Source organism: Thalassophryne amazonica, chromosome 12 (genome assembly GCF_902500255.1).
Source record: "Thalassophryne amazonica chromosome 12, fThaAma1.1, whole genome shotgun sequence".
NCBI lineage: Eukaryota > Metazoa > Chordata > Actinopteri > Batrachoidiformes > Batrachoididae > Thalassophryne > Thalassophryne amazonica.
In genome coordinates this window covers 77,974,893-77,990,848 of record NC_047114.1, presented here as the reverse complement: position 1 = coordinate 77,990,848, position 15,956 = coordinate 77,974,893, and the positions used below count along the sequence as shown (strand labels likewise).

At 39.5% G+C, this 15,956-nt stretch overlaps 1 protein-coding gene and 1 long non-coding RNA gene across 2 annotated transcripts in view; one reads left to right on the top strand and one right to left on the bottom strand.

Moving 5' to 3' along the window:
- egfra (epidermal growth factor receptor a (erythroblastic leukemia viral (v-erb-b) oncogene homolog, avian)) overlaps positions 1-15,956 on the top strand; it is a 113,675-nt gene that overhangs the window by 2,944 nt on the left and 94,775 nt on the right. The gene's annotated exons all lie outside the window — the stretch shown is intronic.
- LOC117521092 lies at positions 816-14,071 on the bottom strand. The gene is made up of 4 exons (XR_004563884.1): positions 14,062-14,071; positions 9,365-9,368; positions 8,515-8,521; positions 816-1,520 (listed from the first exon to the last, which is right to left on the bottom strand). It is a non-coding gene; the product is annotated as an uncharacterized LOC117521092 (long non-coding RNA).

Sequence of the window (15,956 nt, the reverse complement as noted above, 5' to 3'; positions counted from 1 at the left end):
CCGTAGCCATCATAAAATGCCTTGACTGGCCCAAGCATCTCTACTTTGGATCAGCTCAGGACATTGTTCCATTGGTGCCCCCTCTGTGGCCGGAGATAATTTAAGTTTGTGCCCACTGCTCTTAATGGATAATTTATTGTCTTAAAGGAATAGTGCCACTGTTTTTTATAAGATTTAAATAATAAAAAGAAAGTTCTTTGGCACCACTATAATTTTATTCCCTAGCATTTAGATAAGGGATTCATAATATGATATCGCCAATATGATTAAAATGAATGCTGTCTGGAAACAATTTAGAATTTCAACCCCTGAGGGGGAGAAATTCAAGGAATCAGATGCTATGACCAAAATTTGGTAGATTTGGAAGTATTTAACAATAAAACCTATGGATGTCAATGTAACATGGGTCACAGGTAATCTCCAAACTTCACACGTGCACATGTGCTTCCTCCTGTAGTTAGTCTGCATGAAGGCAAAGAAGGAAAAGACAATATTCACTAGGGCTGAACGATTAATCGCATTTACGATAATATCGCGATATCATAGAACGAGATTTCCTAATCGCAAAGGACGCGATTTGAAACGTGATCTCGTAACGCACGAGATTTGAGTGCAAGCTGAGCAAAGAAAGCAGCCACAACGTGTAGTTAGCAGTAGCACTGCGCTAACCTGTTGTACAATGGCTTCAGGCTCAACAGAAGCGGACACAGCTCAAAGTTTGGAACCAAAGAGGGGCAGCACGTCAGTTGTGTGGAATTATTTTGGCTTTAAAAATGAAGATGCAGCGCAGCATCAGGTATTGTGCAGAACCTGCCTTGCTACAGTTGCTACCTCACGAGGCAACACCACGTAGAGATCAGTAAGGTTTATTTGTTTTATACCTGTAATTGTATTTATTTATAGATTGTTATAAATCTATAAGGTTCAGTGTTTATAGTTCAGTGTTTAAAAAGAGTAGACCTACATAGGCTTACATAAAACTAAAGTTGAACAAGTAAAGTCAGTTTGTTTGCATTGTTGTTGTGTTGCATTGTGTTGTTTGCACTTTAAAAAAATATATTGTTTATTATGAAACAGATTCATTAATTCTGTTGTGTGTGCGTGTGTGTGGTTTTTTAATGCATAAGAAGGGGAAAAATAATCGCATATTAAATCGCAATCGCAATATTGAGGAGAAAAATCGCAATTAGATTATTTTACAAAATCGTTCAGCCCTAATATTCACTATGGAATTCCCCCAGATAAATATGTCATCTTCACTTTTGTCCCATGAATTGAATTTCCTGTCAGTGATGCCAGGGAATATTGAAGATGTTGAATTTGGGCTTCATTGGACACTGCTTGTTTGGTATATTTAAGGATGTTTCTTGTATGTCAGTGATTGGTTAGTGTGGTTCCATAGACTGTACAGAGAGCATTACTGGCTGGGAGCCTGGTTCTGTGACCTGCACTCTAGCCTTAAAAGAAAACAAAAAATTAACATATTGGTTAGCATATTGCAATTATTTACTGTCTCTGTTCTTCAACACCAAGGGGAGGTGATGGTCTAGTGGTTAAGTGTTGGGCTTGAGACCAGAGGATCTTTGGTACAAATCCCAGCCTGAACAAGAAAATCACTAAGGGCCCTTGGGCAAGGTCCTTAATCCCCTAGTTGCTCCCGGTGTGTAGTGAGCACCTTGTATGGCAGCACCCTGACATCAGGGTGAATGTGAGGCATTATTGTAAAGCGCTTTGAGCGTCTGATGCAGATGGAAAATTATGTTTTCCAACTCAGTGTCAGTGTAATCAGAAAATTAAACAAATATTGTACTGTGTAAGTAATTGTGATGTAAAAAAAGACAGAATGAAATGGGAACTGCACTTCTCTTCCTTGTGAACTGTCAGTGTCCATACTTATTTGATGTAAGTTCTTCCTTATGAGCAGATAACTCCAGTGTATTTGTTGCCAGGAAATCAGCAGAGTTCATCAACCAAAAAAAAAAAAAAAAAAATGAATAAGTAAAAATAAAGAAGACACAGCAAGTAACTCTCCCACATTCATGAACACTGTGGGGGATTTATTATTTATTTATTTTTACAAAGACACACAATATTACAAATGCGTGACTACATGAGTTATTCAAATATGTTGTACAATTTTGTGTTCCAATTTTTTGCAGCTCATCCGATTTTACATTTCTGTGGAAATATGAGTTGCAAAATCTGGTTTGACAGTTTGTGTTGTTGTTGGCTTTAGTTTGGCCAGTGTCTGAGACAGATGTTTCGATGTGGCACACAGCGTTTCCCAGCACATAGTGTCCAATGCTCACGCAGCTGTCAAGTTCATGGATTTAAGTCTCTGTGTCCAAAGAGAAAAATCCAAGCAAAACTTTAACACCTGCTGACCAGTCCTCACGTCTTCAGTGAGATGTGTTTATCATTATATGGAATGTTCACAGAAAGCTCTGACGAAAGCACACATTTTCCCCCATGGCACAGCCAGTGGACTTGACGTCACAAATGTGTGGTAAGTCAGTCAGTTATGTGACATTTCACTTGTGAGCAAGATTACTTCAGTTGTGCTGGCCCAGTTGTCACCAAACTTGGTATATGTATTACGCATCGTGACCCCAAGGAGCCTGTTGATCTTGGGTTCAAAAAGTCAGATGCCATGGTCCGTGAAGCATACATGGTAAAAATCTTGTGAGTGCAATAACCTCTTTTTAAACCACACAACTGTCACCAATCTTGGTGTGTGTGTTAGATATACTGAACCCAATGAGTTTATTGGTTTTGGGGTCAAAAGGTCAAGGTCACTTGAGTGCAGTTTGTAAAAAATAAAATACAAAAATATGAGCACAATAACTTATTTTCTAATATCCTGGTTGTCACTAAACTTGGTATGTGTTGGGCATGGTCACCCCAAGAATCCTGTTGGTTTTGATCTCAAAAGGTCAAGGTCACTAGAGCATGCTTAAAACTCTTTTGCTTGCAATAACTTCTTTTATAACTGCAAAATTGTCACCAAACATGGTATGTGTGTTGGATATATTGATAACAAGAAGCCTATTGGCTTTGGTGCCAAAAGGTCGTGGTCACTGGAACAAACTGTCACAAATATTGTAAGTACAATGACCTCTTTCGTAATTGCCTGATTGTCAGTAAACTTGGTATGTGTGTTAGGCATAGAGACCCCAAGAAGCCTGTTGATTTTGGAGACAAAATGACTGAGCTATACGTTGTAAAAGCCATCTTCAGAAAAGAGTCACTTGTCAATGGTAAGCTGATCAACATTTGCTCAGGGTGCCATGGGTTGGTGGGCGCTCTGCATTTGGTTGTGTGTGTGTGTGTGTGTGTGTATTCTTTTTTTTTTGTACAGGACAAAATGGACACTACCAGATTTCAAAATCTCGTATCAGTTACTCATACCTTTCCTCAATCTGTCACAGTGAGACTCAGACTTAAAAGACAAATAATGTGGACCGTCTGAGCAGTGACACATCACAAACGTAACTGAAATGTTGCCAGGTGTAAAATGCACATATGCACGACTGTTGCGTGTGAAGTGAGTGTTGGACGTGACACAAACATGCTGTGAGCTCTGTATTCCAGGCATGAGGCCAAAATACCTGAAATTGTTGTCTCATTCTGTCATAACAAATTCTAGCCTACATTCCTTTTTCATTTGGGAGAAGACTGAGCCAAAATGAAACCATACTTTTAAGGAATTCAAATCGAGTTTGAGGAACGGTTTTTGTGTTATCCAAGTCGGCAGACACACATTACTTATCGCCCGTCGCTGTTGCAGGATGAGGGCAGTGCTGTAAAAATGAATGTAGGATACATGGATTTCTTTCCATCTTTAGGAAAACAAATAAAATGTGCATTAATAAAATTAAAAACACAACTAAGTGCAGTTTATGGGTACCATAGCATGTTCATGAGCTTGTGTTGTGCACTTTGCAGATGGCTTATCTTTTAACTGACAATAAAGTTGTGTTTGACAATCTCTCTTCCTTACTAATTTTGTACTTGAATTTATTATTTTATTTTTATTATTTAATTTTTTTCTTTCTTCAGTTTGATTGTTGTCAATGGTATTGCTGTGCCAGACATTGCTTTTTACATTTGTGTTTAATAAATTGAAGTTCCTCTCCACAGATCTGAAAATGTACTGCTCAAAATAATTAGAGGAACACTGTGTACCCCCAATTATTTTGAGCAGTGTAGATTGATAGGTAGGTAGGTAGGTAGACAGACAGATATACTGCTCAAAACAATTAGAGGAACACTATGTTCTCTCATTATTTTGAGCAGCGTATTTTATGGATGTTGGTTAACCAGATTGTTTAATAAAATCGTGGAAAGTGAGAGAATGCCTGAGGAGTGGAGATGAAGTGTGCTTGTTCCTATTTTTAAGAACAAAGGTGATGTGCAGAGTTGCAGTAACTACTACAGAGGCATAAAGTTGATCAGCCACAGCATGAAGTTATGTGAAAGAGTAATAGAAGCTGAGCTTAGAAAACAGGTGAAGATCTGTGAGCAGCAATATGGTTTTATACCAAGATAGAGCACTACAGATGCAATGTTTGCTCTGAGAATACTGTTGGAGAAGTACAGAGAAGGCCAGAAAGAGTTACATTGTGTGTCTGTGGACTTAGAAAAAGCTTATGATAGGGTGCAAAGAGAAGAGCTTTGGTATTGTATGAGGAAGTCTGGAGTGGCAGAGAAGTATGTGAGGGTAGTACAGGACATGTACAAGGATGGTGTGACAGTGGTGAGATGCGCAGTAGGAATGACCGACACATTCAAGGTGGAGGTGGGATTATACCAAGGATCAGCTCTGAGTCCTTTCTTGTTCCCAGTGGTGATGGACAGGTTGATAGATGAGATCAGACAGGTGTTTCCATGGACTATGATGTTTGCAGATGACATTGTGATCTGTCGTGTGAGTATAGAGCAGGTTGAGTCTAGACCAGAGAAGTGGAGATGTGCTCATAGGTGGAGATGGACCCAGGGTATATAGGGAGAAGGATGCTGAGCATGGAGCCACCAGGCAGGAGAAGAAGAGGGAGAAGGACAGATGCGTCACCACAGGGTTGACTATATGAAAGACCCCCCCCCCCAACACGACCATAAAGTAAAGGTCCACTTTTGGAGACAGTTTAAAGGAAACACAGAGGGAAACACTTTTCATGCAAGCTGTTGTCATTGCTGTCCTCCTGGGAAGCACTTACCGTTGGGTTTTCTGGTGCGCAAGTGCACAGCATTTATCTTTAACATGCACCTGTGCACCAGTTAGGTGCACAATGAAAATGGTTAAACTGAACCAGCAGACTTTTTTCACTGCCGGCTCGTTTATTTCACTTCCATTACCCATGCGCAAGCATCAGCTATAGAGAGGGCTCTGTCTATGGGGAGCCAGTAAGATTAGGATTGTGAGACTAAAACGCACCCACTGTACTGCCTAAATTTTCTTGTATAAAAGCCATTTGTTGGCCATGTTTGGGGTCCTTCAGAAGATGGAGTCCCTGTGTGGACTGTGTCTCTGGGGACCCAGGCCTGGTTTTCAGCATGACTTTCAATAAATTCAAACTGAGGAATATATCGACTTTGTTCTTTGTAAGGGACAGTATTACAATAAGAACCGGGAGGATTAACACTAACTTAGTTACTTATTGGGAGAACTAGTAACTGTAGCTAATTACTTTTTTAAAATAACATGTCCAACACTGCAGATTTGTATCTTATTGGGAAATACTGAAGGTTCCAATATCTGTATTGTATCAGACAGGGAAAAGTGGTATCTTGCCATCCCTGCTTTTGGTCAGCCATAGCAATTGTCAAATTCTCTGCAAATTATTAATAGTTTTTCAGCAGGTTAAACATTAGTGTATTTGAAAATGTATTTTAGCATCAGAATATTGATTTTCTATAAAATATATGCTTGCTGTTATCTATGCGTTCATGGGCATATGTTGGTTATCTCACACATTATGTGTCCATTTGGTGCATCAGTTATGTACATCCACAGAGACACAATATACACATGAATGGTAGAGGCAGTATAGGGTTGAGCGTTAGCAGCAAAAAATGTCAGAAAGTTGAAGTGGGTGATTAAATCTGCAGTTAACCACATCTGTATGATGTCCCATTGCTGTAGATCTCTAGGATCTGAGTACCCTTGTGTGCCCTCTGGTGGAATCCTTTAGTAACACATAGGCAAGTGTGTGTACAGTTATGTTCACTATGCAACCGGCTGTCTAAGTGAACCCATGGTGAAAAACAAGAGTATTTCAACCCTAAGGTATAGCATATCAGCATTCACTTTTGGCATGTGGTCCTCCTCCATCCACATTAATTTTCTGACCCTTCAAAGGAAAGAATTTACCCACCTCTGTTCTCAAGTGGGTTTGAATTTACATGTAGCTTGAAATGAGCTTGTTTGTCAGTTTCTTTCATTTCCAAAGCTGAGGATTCATGGTCACCAAGGTGTACTGCCTGGGAGTTATCAGGCTACAGTACGTGAATAAATATGTATGAGATTTCTTTGAATATCAGAAAATAATTACAATGAATGTCTAATCGGTAGAGCAACGCTGTCCAGCAAAACCACATCGTCCCAAATGCCAGCTTTTCTGGGACAATGAAAAACGGCCTTGTTGACATCTGGTGGTCATTGCATTTCAGAGATAATCTAAGAGGGTTTTATGAGATTAAGAAGGATAATTTTCTCAACTCATGAAGCAGCATGTAATCTTTGGATTTATTAGAAAATCATCAACATGGGACATACGGTGATGGCGGAGTGTTTGATCTAATTAAGCGAAGACTGTTTGACCTGGATGTGTTGCTGGGAAACCAGTGAGCACATCTGACTTGCTGTTTACACACTGATGAGCAAGATGCTTTAAAGTTGAGGAACACTTTAAATTGATGGTGATTGTTGACATCCAGGAAAGCCTTTATGATTGTGTTTTATCTCAAGGATTAAAATTTATATTATCATTTTTTCAGACATATGGAGCTTTGCCTTGGCAAGAGTCATTGATTTGCTTTTCATCCGTCCATCCATCCATCCATCCATCCATCCATCCATCCATCCATCCATCCATCCATCCATCCATCCATCCATCCATCCATCCATCCATCCATCCATTTTCTATACCCAGTTATTCCAATTAAGGGTCATGGAGCTGGGGGGTGGCTCTGGAGCCTACAGTGCATCCGGAAAGTATTCACACTTCTCTTTTTCTACATTTTAGGATACAGCTTTATTCCAAAATAAATAGTAAATTTATTTTTCCCCTCAAAATTCTACTCACAATGGAACCCCATAGAACACAGAACCCCATAATGACTACATATTTCTTTTCAAATTTATTATAAATAAAAAACTAAGAAATTATGTGTACATAAGTATTCACATCCTTTGCTTAATACTTTGTTGATGCTCCTTTGGCAGTAATTACAGCCTCAATTCTTTTTGAATATGATGCCGCAAGCTTGGTGCACCTATCTTTGGGCAGTTTTGCCCATTCCTCTTTGCAGCACCTCTCAAGCTCCATCAGGTTGGATGAGGAGTGTGGGTGCACAGCCATTTTCAGATCTCTCCAGAGATGTTCAATCAGATTCAGGTCTGGGCCACTCAAGGACAGGTCATTGTCCTGCTGAAAGATGAACCGTCACCCCACTCTGAGGTCAAGAGTGCTCTGGAGCAGGTTTTCATCCAGGATGTCTCTGTACATTGCTGCATTCATCTTTCTCCCAACCTGACTAGTCTTTCAGTTCCTGCCGCTGAAAAACATCCCCACAGCATGATGCTGCCACCACCATGCTTCACTGTAGGGACGGTGCCTGGTTTCTTCCAAACATGACACGTGGCATTCACGCTGAAGTGTTCAGTCTTTATCTCATCAGACCATAGAATTTGGTTTCTCATGGTCTGAGAGTCCTTCAGGTGCCTTTTGGCAAACCCCAGACAGGCTGCCATGTGCCTTTTACTAAGGAGTGGCTTCTGTCTGACCACTCTACCATACGGGCCTGATTGGTGGATTGCTGCAGAGATGGTTGTCCTTCTGGAAGGTTCTCCACATAAGAATGCTAGAGCTCTGATAGAGTGACCATCAGGTTCTTGGCACCTTCTCCCCCGATCGCTCAGTTCAGACGGGCGGCCAGCTATAGGAGGAGTCCTGGTGGGTCTGAACTTCTTCCATTTATGGATGATGAAGGCCGCTGTGTTCATTGGGACCTTCAAAGCAGTAAAAATGTTTCTGTACCCTTCCCAGATTTGTGCCTTGAGACAATTCTGCCTCAGAGGTCTACAGACATGCTTGGTTTGTGCTCTGATATGCACTGTCAACTGAGGGACCTTATATGTAGACAGGTGTGTGTCTTTCCAGATCATGTCCAATCAAATTAATTTACTCCAGGTGGACTCCAATTAAGCTGTAGAATCATCTTAAGGATGATCAGTGGAAACAGGAAGCTCAGTTTTGAGCTTCATGGCAAAGGGTGTGAATACTTAATGTACACATGATTTCTTAGTTTTTTTTAATTTTTAATAAGTTTACAAAAATAAAAAAAAATGTTTTTCACATAGTGATTATGGGGTATTGTGTCCAGAATTTTGAGGAAAAAATGATTCCATCCATTTTTGAGCAAGCTGTAAAATAACAAAATGTGAAAAAAGCACTTTGAATACTTTCCAGATGCATACCTGCAGTCAGAGGGTGAGAGGCAGCGAACACACTAGACAGGATGCTGCTCCATCGCAGAGCCACATATAGACAGACAGACGTATTCACACACTTATGGTCAGTTTAAAGTTTCCACTTTACCTAACCTGCATGTCTTTCGAAGTGGGAGGAAGCCGGAACACCCGGAGGGAACCCACACGAACACGGGGAGGACATGCAAACTCCACTCAGAAAGGCCCATCTGGGAAGTGATCCCATGAACTTCTTGCTGTGGGGCAACAGTGCTAACCACTAAGCCACTGTACTGGCCTTGGCAAATCAATGTCAGTAATTATCACAGTATATTTATTATCACTTAAATTGAAGTGTGAGGTGTAAAGTCATTGTATGACCAAATCATGAATAAATCGTAAGGTTTACTGTGGTTCAGAATACTTTGAGAAAAATTATTTCAGCTAACTTGATGGTTTCATAGTAGTGGCATTTATTAATGGTACAGAGTGTAGAATTTGGTGTCATGTCCCTTTTGGGCTACTGTATCAACATTGTGGTGCAATATGCCTCTCCCATGCAGATAATGATGGTCTTATTTTAAGATTATGAAAACTGGGATTAATTTTTTGCAAGAAATTATACACTCCTGAACAAATGGTTGTGCTTGATATATTCCATGTCTGATAATAGACACTCCTACGGCCGACAGTGTAGTTTTAAAGATTTGCTATGTGGCTCCAACATCTATCAATCCCTGCTGGTGACAAAGTGTGGTACATTTCTGAGATGGTCTTGCGCTTTTAATCTATATTTTGCATAAATTTGAAACTGTACAGCTTGTGAAAAAAATTTTTGTAAAGGGATTTCGTACCTGGGTTCAACCTGCTTTTAATAGTCATTTGAATCCTGGTTTTTCACTTGTGAAATCTGAAATTACACTTGTCGTACATGCTTGTTTTTGAGTTCATATGTTATGAGATAGCGGCTGAAAAGTCAGACACAAGTGATTCCAGCTGGAGTTTGACTGTAGAAGAGTTAGGAAAGGTTTGTTTTGCCTCCAGGCAGACTGCTTGGTAATAGCTTGCGTGTTAATGCTCGTGGTTTGGGACCTTTTGATGGGAGACAAGATTTGTTGTTTTTTCTGATTTTTATTGGCACATGTTGTCTGCTCTTTGTCTGTTGTTGGATAGCCAAACCATTTCCAAATCATAGGTATTTTGTGAACTTTCTTCACTGTAATTTTTTTAAACCCTCTTTCTCTGCAATTCAGCAGATGCATTTCAGCTGGAGGTTGAACATGCAAGCCTCACAGTCACTGTTTTTTTTTTTTTTTTTATTTACAGTGTTTGTGAAGCGTTATGTGTTGCCCAAAAAGGCAAAAATTAAAAAGCGAAACACTCATTGTGAGTCTGAGCAAAACACAGAAAAAAGAGTGGACTTCTGCTGAGAGGCTCTTCTTTCAGAGACTTTGTCAGTGTGGCTGGGGACGGAGCTGTGACTCACCTGGTATGAGGGGCTCTGCACTCCCCTCACACCGGGCAGAGAGAGACAGCAGCCGGCCACCGGGCAAACAGTCACTCCCCACGTAGAGCGGACCGTGTGTTTTTTAAAAATAGACACACTGCTTCACTTTAAATGTGCAGTATGTCTATTTCAGATGATCAGCGTGGACCGTCTTTCTCTTAAAAGGCTTTATTTTACTCTGTGTGTCGCGTTGGAAAGCTGTAGCTTTTGGTGCTAAATTGCTCTAGTCTAGTCTGTTTTTTTCTGGGAGCGTTACAGCACCACACACAGGCCTGGCATATGTGCTACAACGTTAAACGGAGCTTCGAGGCACAGAATTTACCTCGAACATTTTTTGTAATCGAATTATTCGAGTTACTCAACTAATCGTTTCAGCCCTAGTGCAAACTTTGCCATTAATTTGCTAAACCGTGGGAGTGGTTTGTATGGATCACAAATCAGTTCTGGTGTGTTACAGTTACTGTTATTTTTGTTGTTGTTTCTTTGATTGTTTTTGTATTCCAGAAGAGAGACCACCAAATGAAACTTACTTCCTTTTATTCAAATCACAGAGGACTGTCTGTTTCATATTCAGCGTAAAATGTGCTTCTTCTGCACAGTTTGCTTTTTTCATTTCTGTGTTCTCTACTGTGTAGCAGAGCAGATCCGCCTTTTGAGTGACAGATGTAGCCAGATTGCATATGCAAATATGTTTTTGAGGGTGTATCTATGTCCATTCCTTGATAAAGATGGTAGTGAACAGCAGGCCTGTGCATGTATGTGTGCTTCCACTGACACTGAGTCTGCAGAGTCATGTGTACACAGTGCCTTCTAATTCTGGTGAAACAATGCATGTGCACATTTGAAAGCAATTTCTTTATTGTCAGTGTTGCCACAGTAACTTTGAAAAGTTACTTTATACAGTTACATTTTACAGTTACTCTATACAGTTACTTCACCAGCAGCTGCGGACAACCTGTCAGCAGCTGCTGAATGCCACTAACAAAGTACCCAGCAATCCAACATGGTTATTCAAGATTGAGTAGTTAAAAAAGTAACTCTTAGTTACTTTGCTGATTAGTTGCTTTGCTGATTGCTCAATCTTAAGAGGAACCAAGTTAGATCACTAGTTACCTCACCAGTTACAAGTCGTCATCAGCTCCCAATAAAGCAACTGCACAAAGCTGCTAATGAAGTAATCGTACAAAGCAACTAATCAAGTAACATTTCTAATTTTAGTATACATTCACACAAATATAACAGCACACAAAACAAAATTAGACAAAAAGAAATACAACAGCACAAATCCTGGTAAAGATAATGGGTTAATCCAAGCACGGTACTGACAGAGGAAGATATAAATATGTAAATAAAAAAAACAAAAACACCACAAAAAGAAGAAAAAAAAAAGGAGCCTAAAACAATGTCATAACAAAAAACTATCACTCCAAATCCAAAACAAACCAAGGTGCATATTTCTTGGGGGTCACTTAGAGTGTTAAGTAATCCAAAATAGGTCTCCATATATTATAAAATTTCTGTGGTGAGCCTGCCACTTCATACCTCAATTTTTCAATATGGAGAACCCTCAGCCAAGCCTCAAAATGGGGTGGTGAATCTGACTTCCATAGTTTCAAAATACACCTCTTGGCAATAACCATCCCATAGGCTACAACTACACATGCACTGTGATCCAAATTGTCTAATGTGCTGGAAAAGCCAAGTAAAGCTGTTTCTGGGTTAAGATCAAGGTTTACTTTCAATACAGTAGAATATCATTTAAATATTGAACTCCAAAAACCGTTCAACTTGGGGCATAGCCAAAAATGGTGTGCAAGTGTGCTAGGAGCGGCCATGCATCTATCACAAGCAGGAGAGGTTTGTGGGAAGATCTTATTTAACTTGGCCTTTGAATAATGTAATCTATGCATGACTTTAAATTGAACCAACTGAAGCCTAGCATTGACAGAACATTGATGAATATCCTTGAGAGCACGTTTCCAGATCTCATCCTGTATTGTAATATTAAGATCCTCCTCCCACATTTGTTTAATTATTACGGCAGGTTGAGAAAGTTTATAAGAAAATATACGGACTAATAATGAAATTAAACCTTTGGCTTCTGGAGACCCGAGTAAAATTTTAAACAGATCATTATCCACAGGCAGAGAGTCAAATGAGGAATAATTTTGTCTGATGTAGTTTCTCAACTGCAGGTAGCGGAAAAAGTGGGTCTTAGGTAAGGCATATTTCAATTGTAGTTGTTCAAACGAGCAAAAACGATTATTAATGTAAAGGTCTTTTATAGATGTTAACCCTTTTCGACTCCATTCTCTAAAGACCACATCTGTAAATGATGGGGGAAAGGCATGATTATGCCAGATTGGGGCATGTACTGAAGTATTTGGAAGTCCACAAAATTTGCGGATCTGTAGCCAAAGTCTCTCTGAATTAAACAATGTAAAATGTTCCCCTTTCCGTGAAGACAAAGGCCTGGGGGATGAGAAAAGAAGTGCCTGAAGAGAGGATTTCTGTGCCAGACTCTGTTCAAATTGTTAGCCACGAGGGCATATTTGCCGAACTGTCCTGACCCTGCGATAATTGCCAATATACCATCACTCTGACATTGGCAGCCCAGTAATAGTGCAAGAAGCAAGGCAAGTTCAGACCACCTTGTTCTTTTGGTTTCTGCAGATGTTGTTTAGAGATTCTGTGCGCCTTATAACCCCAAATAAAAGGTAAGATAGTCTAATCGATCTGTTTAAAATAGGACATCGGAATATGAATTGGAATTATCTGGAACAGGTAAAGAAATCTTGGTAGTGACACCATCTTAATTGTATTCACCCGGCCTATCATTGATAAGGGTAATATTCTCCATTTCTCTATGTTTTTCTTTAACGCATCCAGTCTCTCAATGAAATTATATTTAAAAAGTGATTTTGGATTTTTTTGTGATTTTAATACCTAAGTATTTAACTACATTTGAAGATGTGTTAAATTGAGTGTCGGACACAAACTCAGGATCTAAATCTCCATTAAGGGATACCAGGTCACTCTTCTGCCAATTGATAGCGTACCCAGACACAGTGCTAAAGCTATTTATTATTTCAAGTACACGTGGAACAGACTGTTCAGGGTCCGACACAAAAATTGCAATGTCATCAGCGTAAAGCGATATTTTATGATCTACTCCAGCAATTGTTATGGGTTTAATTATTGCGTCTTCTCTTATATTAATTGCTAATGGCTCTATGGCCAACGCAAAGAGTAACGGGGACAGGGGACACCCCTGGCGTGACCCCCTTCCAAGGCAGAAAGATTGTGACTCATCCTGATTAGTAACAATTGAAGCAGTCGGGCACAGATAAACTAAACGCACCCAAGATACAAAAGAATCACCCAAACCAAACCTTTCTAAAACTTTAAATAGGTATCTCCACTCCACTTGATCAAAAGCTTTCTCCGCATCCAAAAATAATATACCCTTTTTTGAAGCTGAAGAAAATTTATATTGCATAATATTCAATACTCTTCTGGTATTAAAGAAAGAATATCTATTAGGGATGAATCCCGTCTGATCTATATGAACAATAGATTCAATGCACTTGTTCAACCTGTTTGCTAATATTTTTGTAAAAATCTTAAAATCCAGATTGAGCATGGAGATAGGACGGTATGAAGCTGGGTTGGTATCATCTCTATCTGGTTTAAGCAAAAGAGCAATATCAGCATTGTATAATGTTGAAGGTAATGTCTTTTCGTCAGTAGCGCAAGATAGCATTCTAAGCAGGAGCGGGGATATCTGTTTGACAAATTTCTTATAAAATCCGGGTCCAAAGCCATCCGGTCCAGGCGCTTTACCTGTGTTAAATGAGTTAATAACATCTGTTATTTCGGTTATAGTCACTGTGGCATTTAAAGCTTTACGCGAGTCATCATCTAGTCTGGATGGGAAGATCGTTAAGCCATGCATCTACCTCACCACTAGCTTTAGATTTATATAACTCCTGATAAAATTCTACAAATCATTTATTTATTGCTTTGGGGTTGCTAAGCCTTTCCCCAGTACTAGATCTGATGCAATGTATAGCTCTGCTGGCTTGTTGTCCCCGAAGCTGACGAGCCAACAACGTGTGAGGTTTGCCCCCCATTTCAAAGTAACGAAGACGGAGCCGGGATAATTGATTACTGACGTGTTTTGTAAGAATTGTATTATATTCATATTTGAGTGTCAAAATGTCTTGCAATGTTTGACTGTTATTATTTTGCCTGTATAAAGCCTCTAACTGAGATAGCTTGGCATCGACTTCCTTTAATCTTAAATTCCTTAATTTCTTATTTGCTGCTTCATATGAAATAATATGGCCCCTCATAACTACCTTAAATGTTTCCCATAAAAGAGAGTCCGAGGTGTCTTTAGTATCATTAGTGACTAAAAATTCTTCGAGTTTGCCAGGAAGAGAGGGCCGCAGGCGCCACATAGTTTGTTTTGGTTGATTAAAATCAAGGGTCAGAGTAACAGGTGCATGGTCTGAAATTATAATGTTATGGTATTTGGTGTCCAACACATTAGGCAAAAACTTAGAGTCCAACAGAAAAAAATCTATTCGTGAATAGGACTTATGTAAATTGGAAAAAAGGAATATTCCCTGTCCGTAGGATGCTGCAAGCGCCAAATATCAACAAGATTTGTAGAAGACATTAGACTGTTTAAAGTCAGAGAAGCATTCGAAGGAACATACTGTTTTTTCGAGGATCTGTCCAAGTGCCAGTCCAATTCAAATTGTAATCCCCTGCAACAAGTAAATTTGTATTTGTAAAATCAGGTAGCTTTTCAAACATTTTATGGAAAAATCCTGCATCATCTATATTTGGACCATATATATTAACTAAAGTAACATGCATAGAATAAAGCAGACCTGTTACTATGAGAAACCTACCATTAACCTCAGAAATTGTTTGCAGATGTTGAAATGGTATATTCTTCCTAATTATGATTGCCACACCACGTGCTTTACTTGAAAACATTGATTAAAATGTATGACCTGCCCAGCTACAACGCAGACGAGCTTGTTCCGATGGCCTGATGTGCGTTTCCTGGAGGAATATCACATCGGAAGACATGGATTTCAAATGAGCAAATACCTTAGCACGTTTAACAAAATGGCCTAAACCTTTTACATTCCAGCTCACCATAGTGACCCCATTAGATATAGTACTATCCCCAGACACCATGGGAAAGTGAAGAAGTTTTATTCTGAGTAATAATAAAAAAAACACAAGCCTCTAACAAAAACACATTCACACAAAAACACAAAAATGTACAAAACTTGTACTTACCCCAAACCACCCCCCGTCCCACTTTCCCAAACAAAGTAGGAAAAAAGCCCAGCTAAACATAAATCTAAAGGAGGAATCTAACACTACCTAGCCAAGAGCTAAGGTGCTAACACGCTAATAACCACAAATGAACAGACCCCCCCTCCAGTGTAACACGAGCTTAAATAAAACACCAAATTGTCACTCTGTAAATTAATACTAACACTTATGACAATTAAGAAATGTCAACAATAAATCACAGAGAGAGAGAAAAAAAAAAAACGCAACAAAATAGGTACTTGGGCAAATGTTGTACCATTGACTACACTGTCCTTTATAACGCCTTGTTACAATGTATTTACCTGCAGTTTCTCCCATTGTAACCACATAGGCGTCTCCAGGGAACTTGAAAAGCCACATTTGTCCGTCCGGCAGCACTAGTCTTCTGTAGAAGCGCCC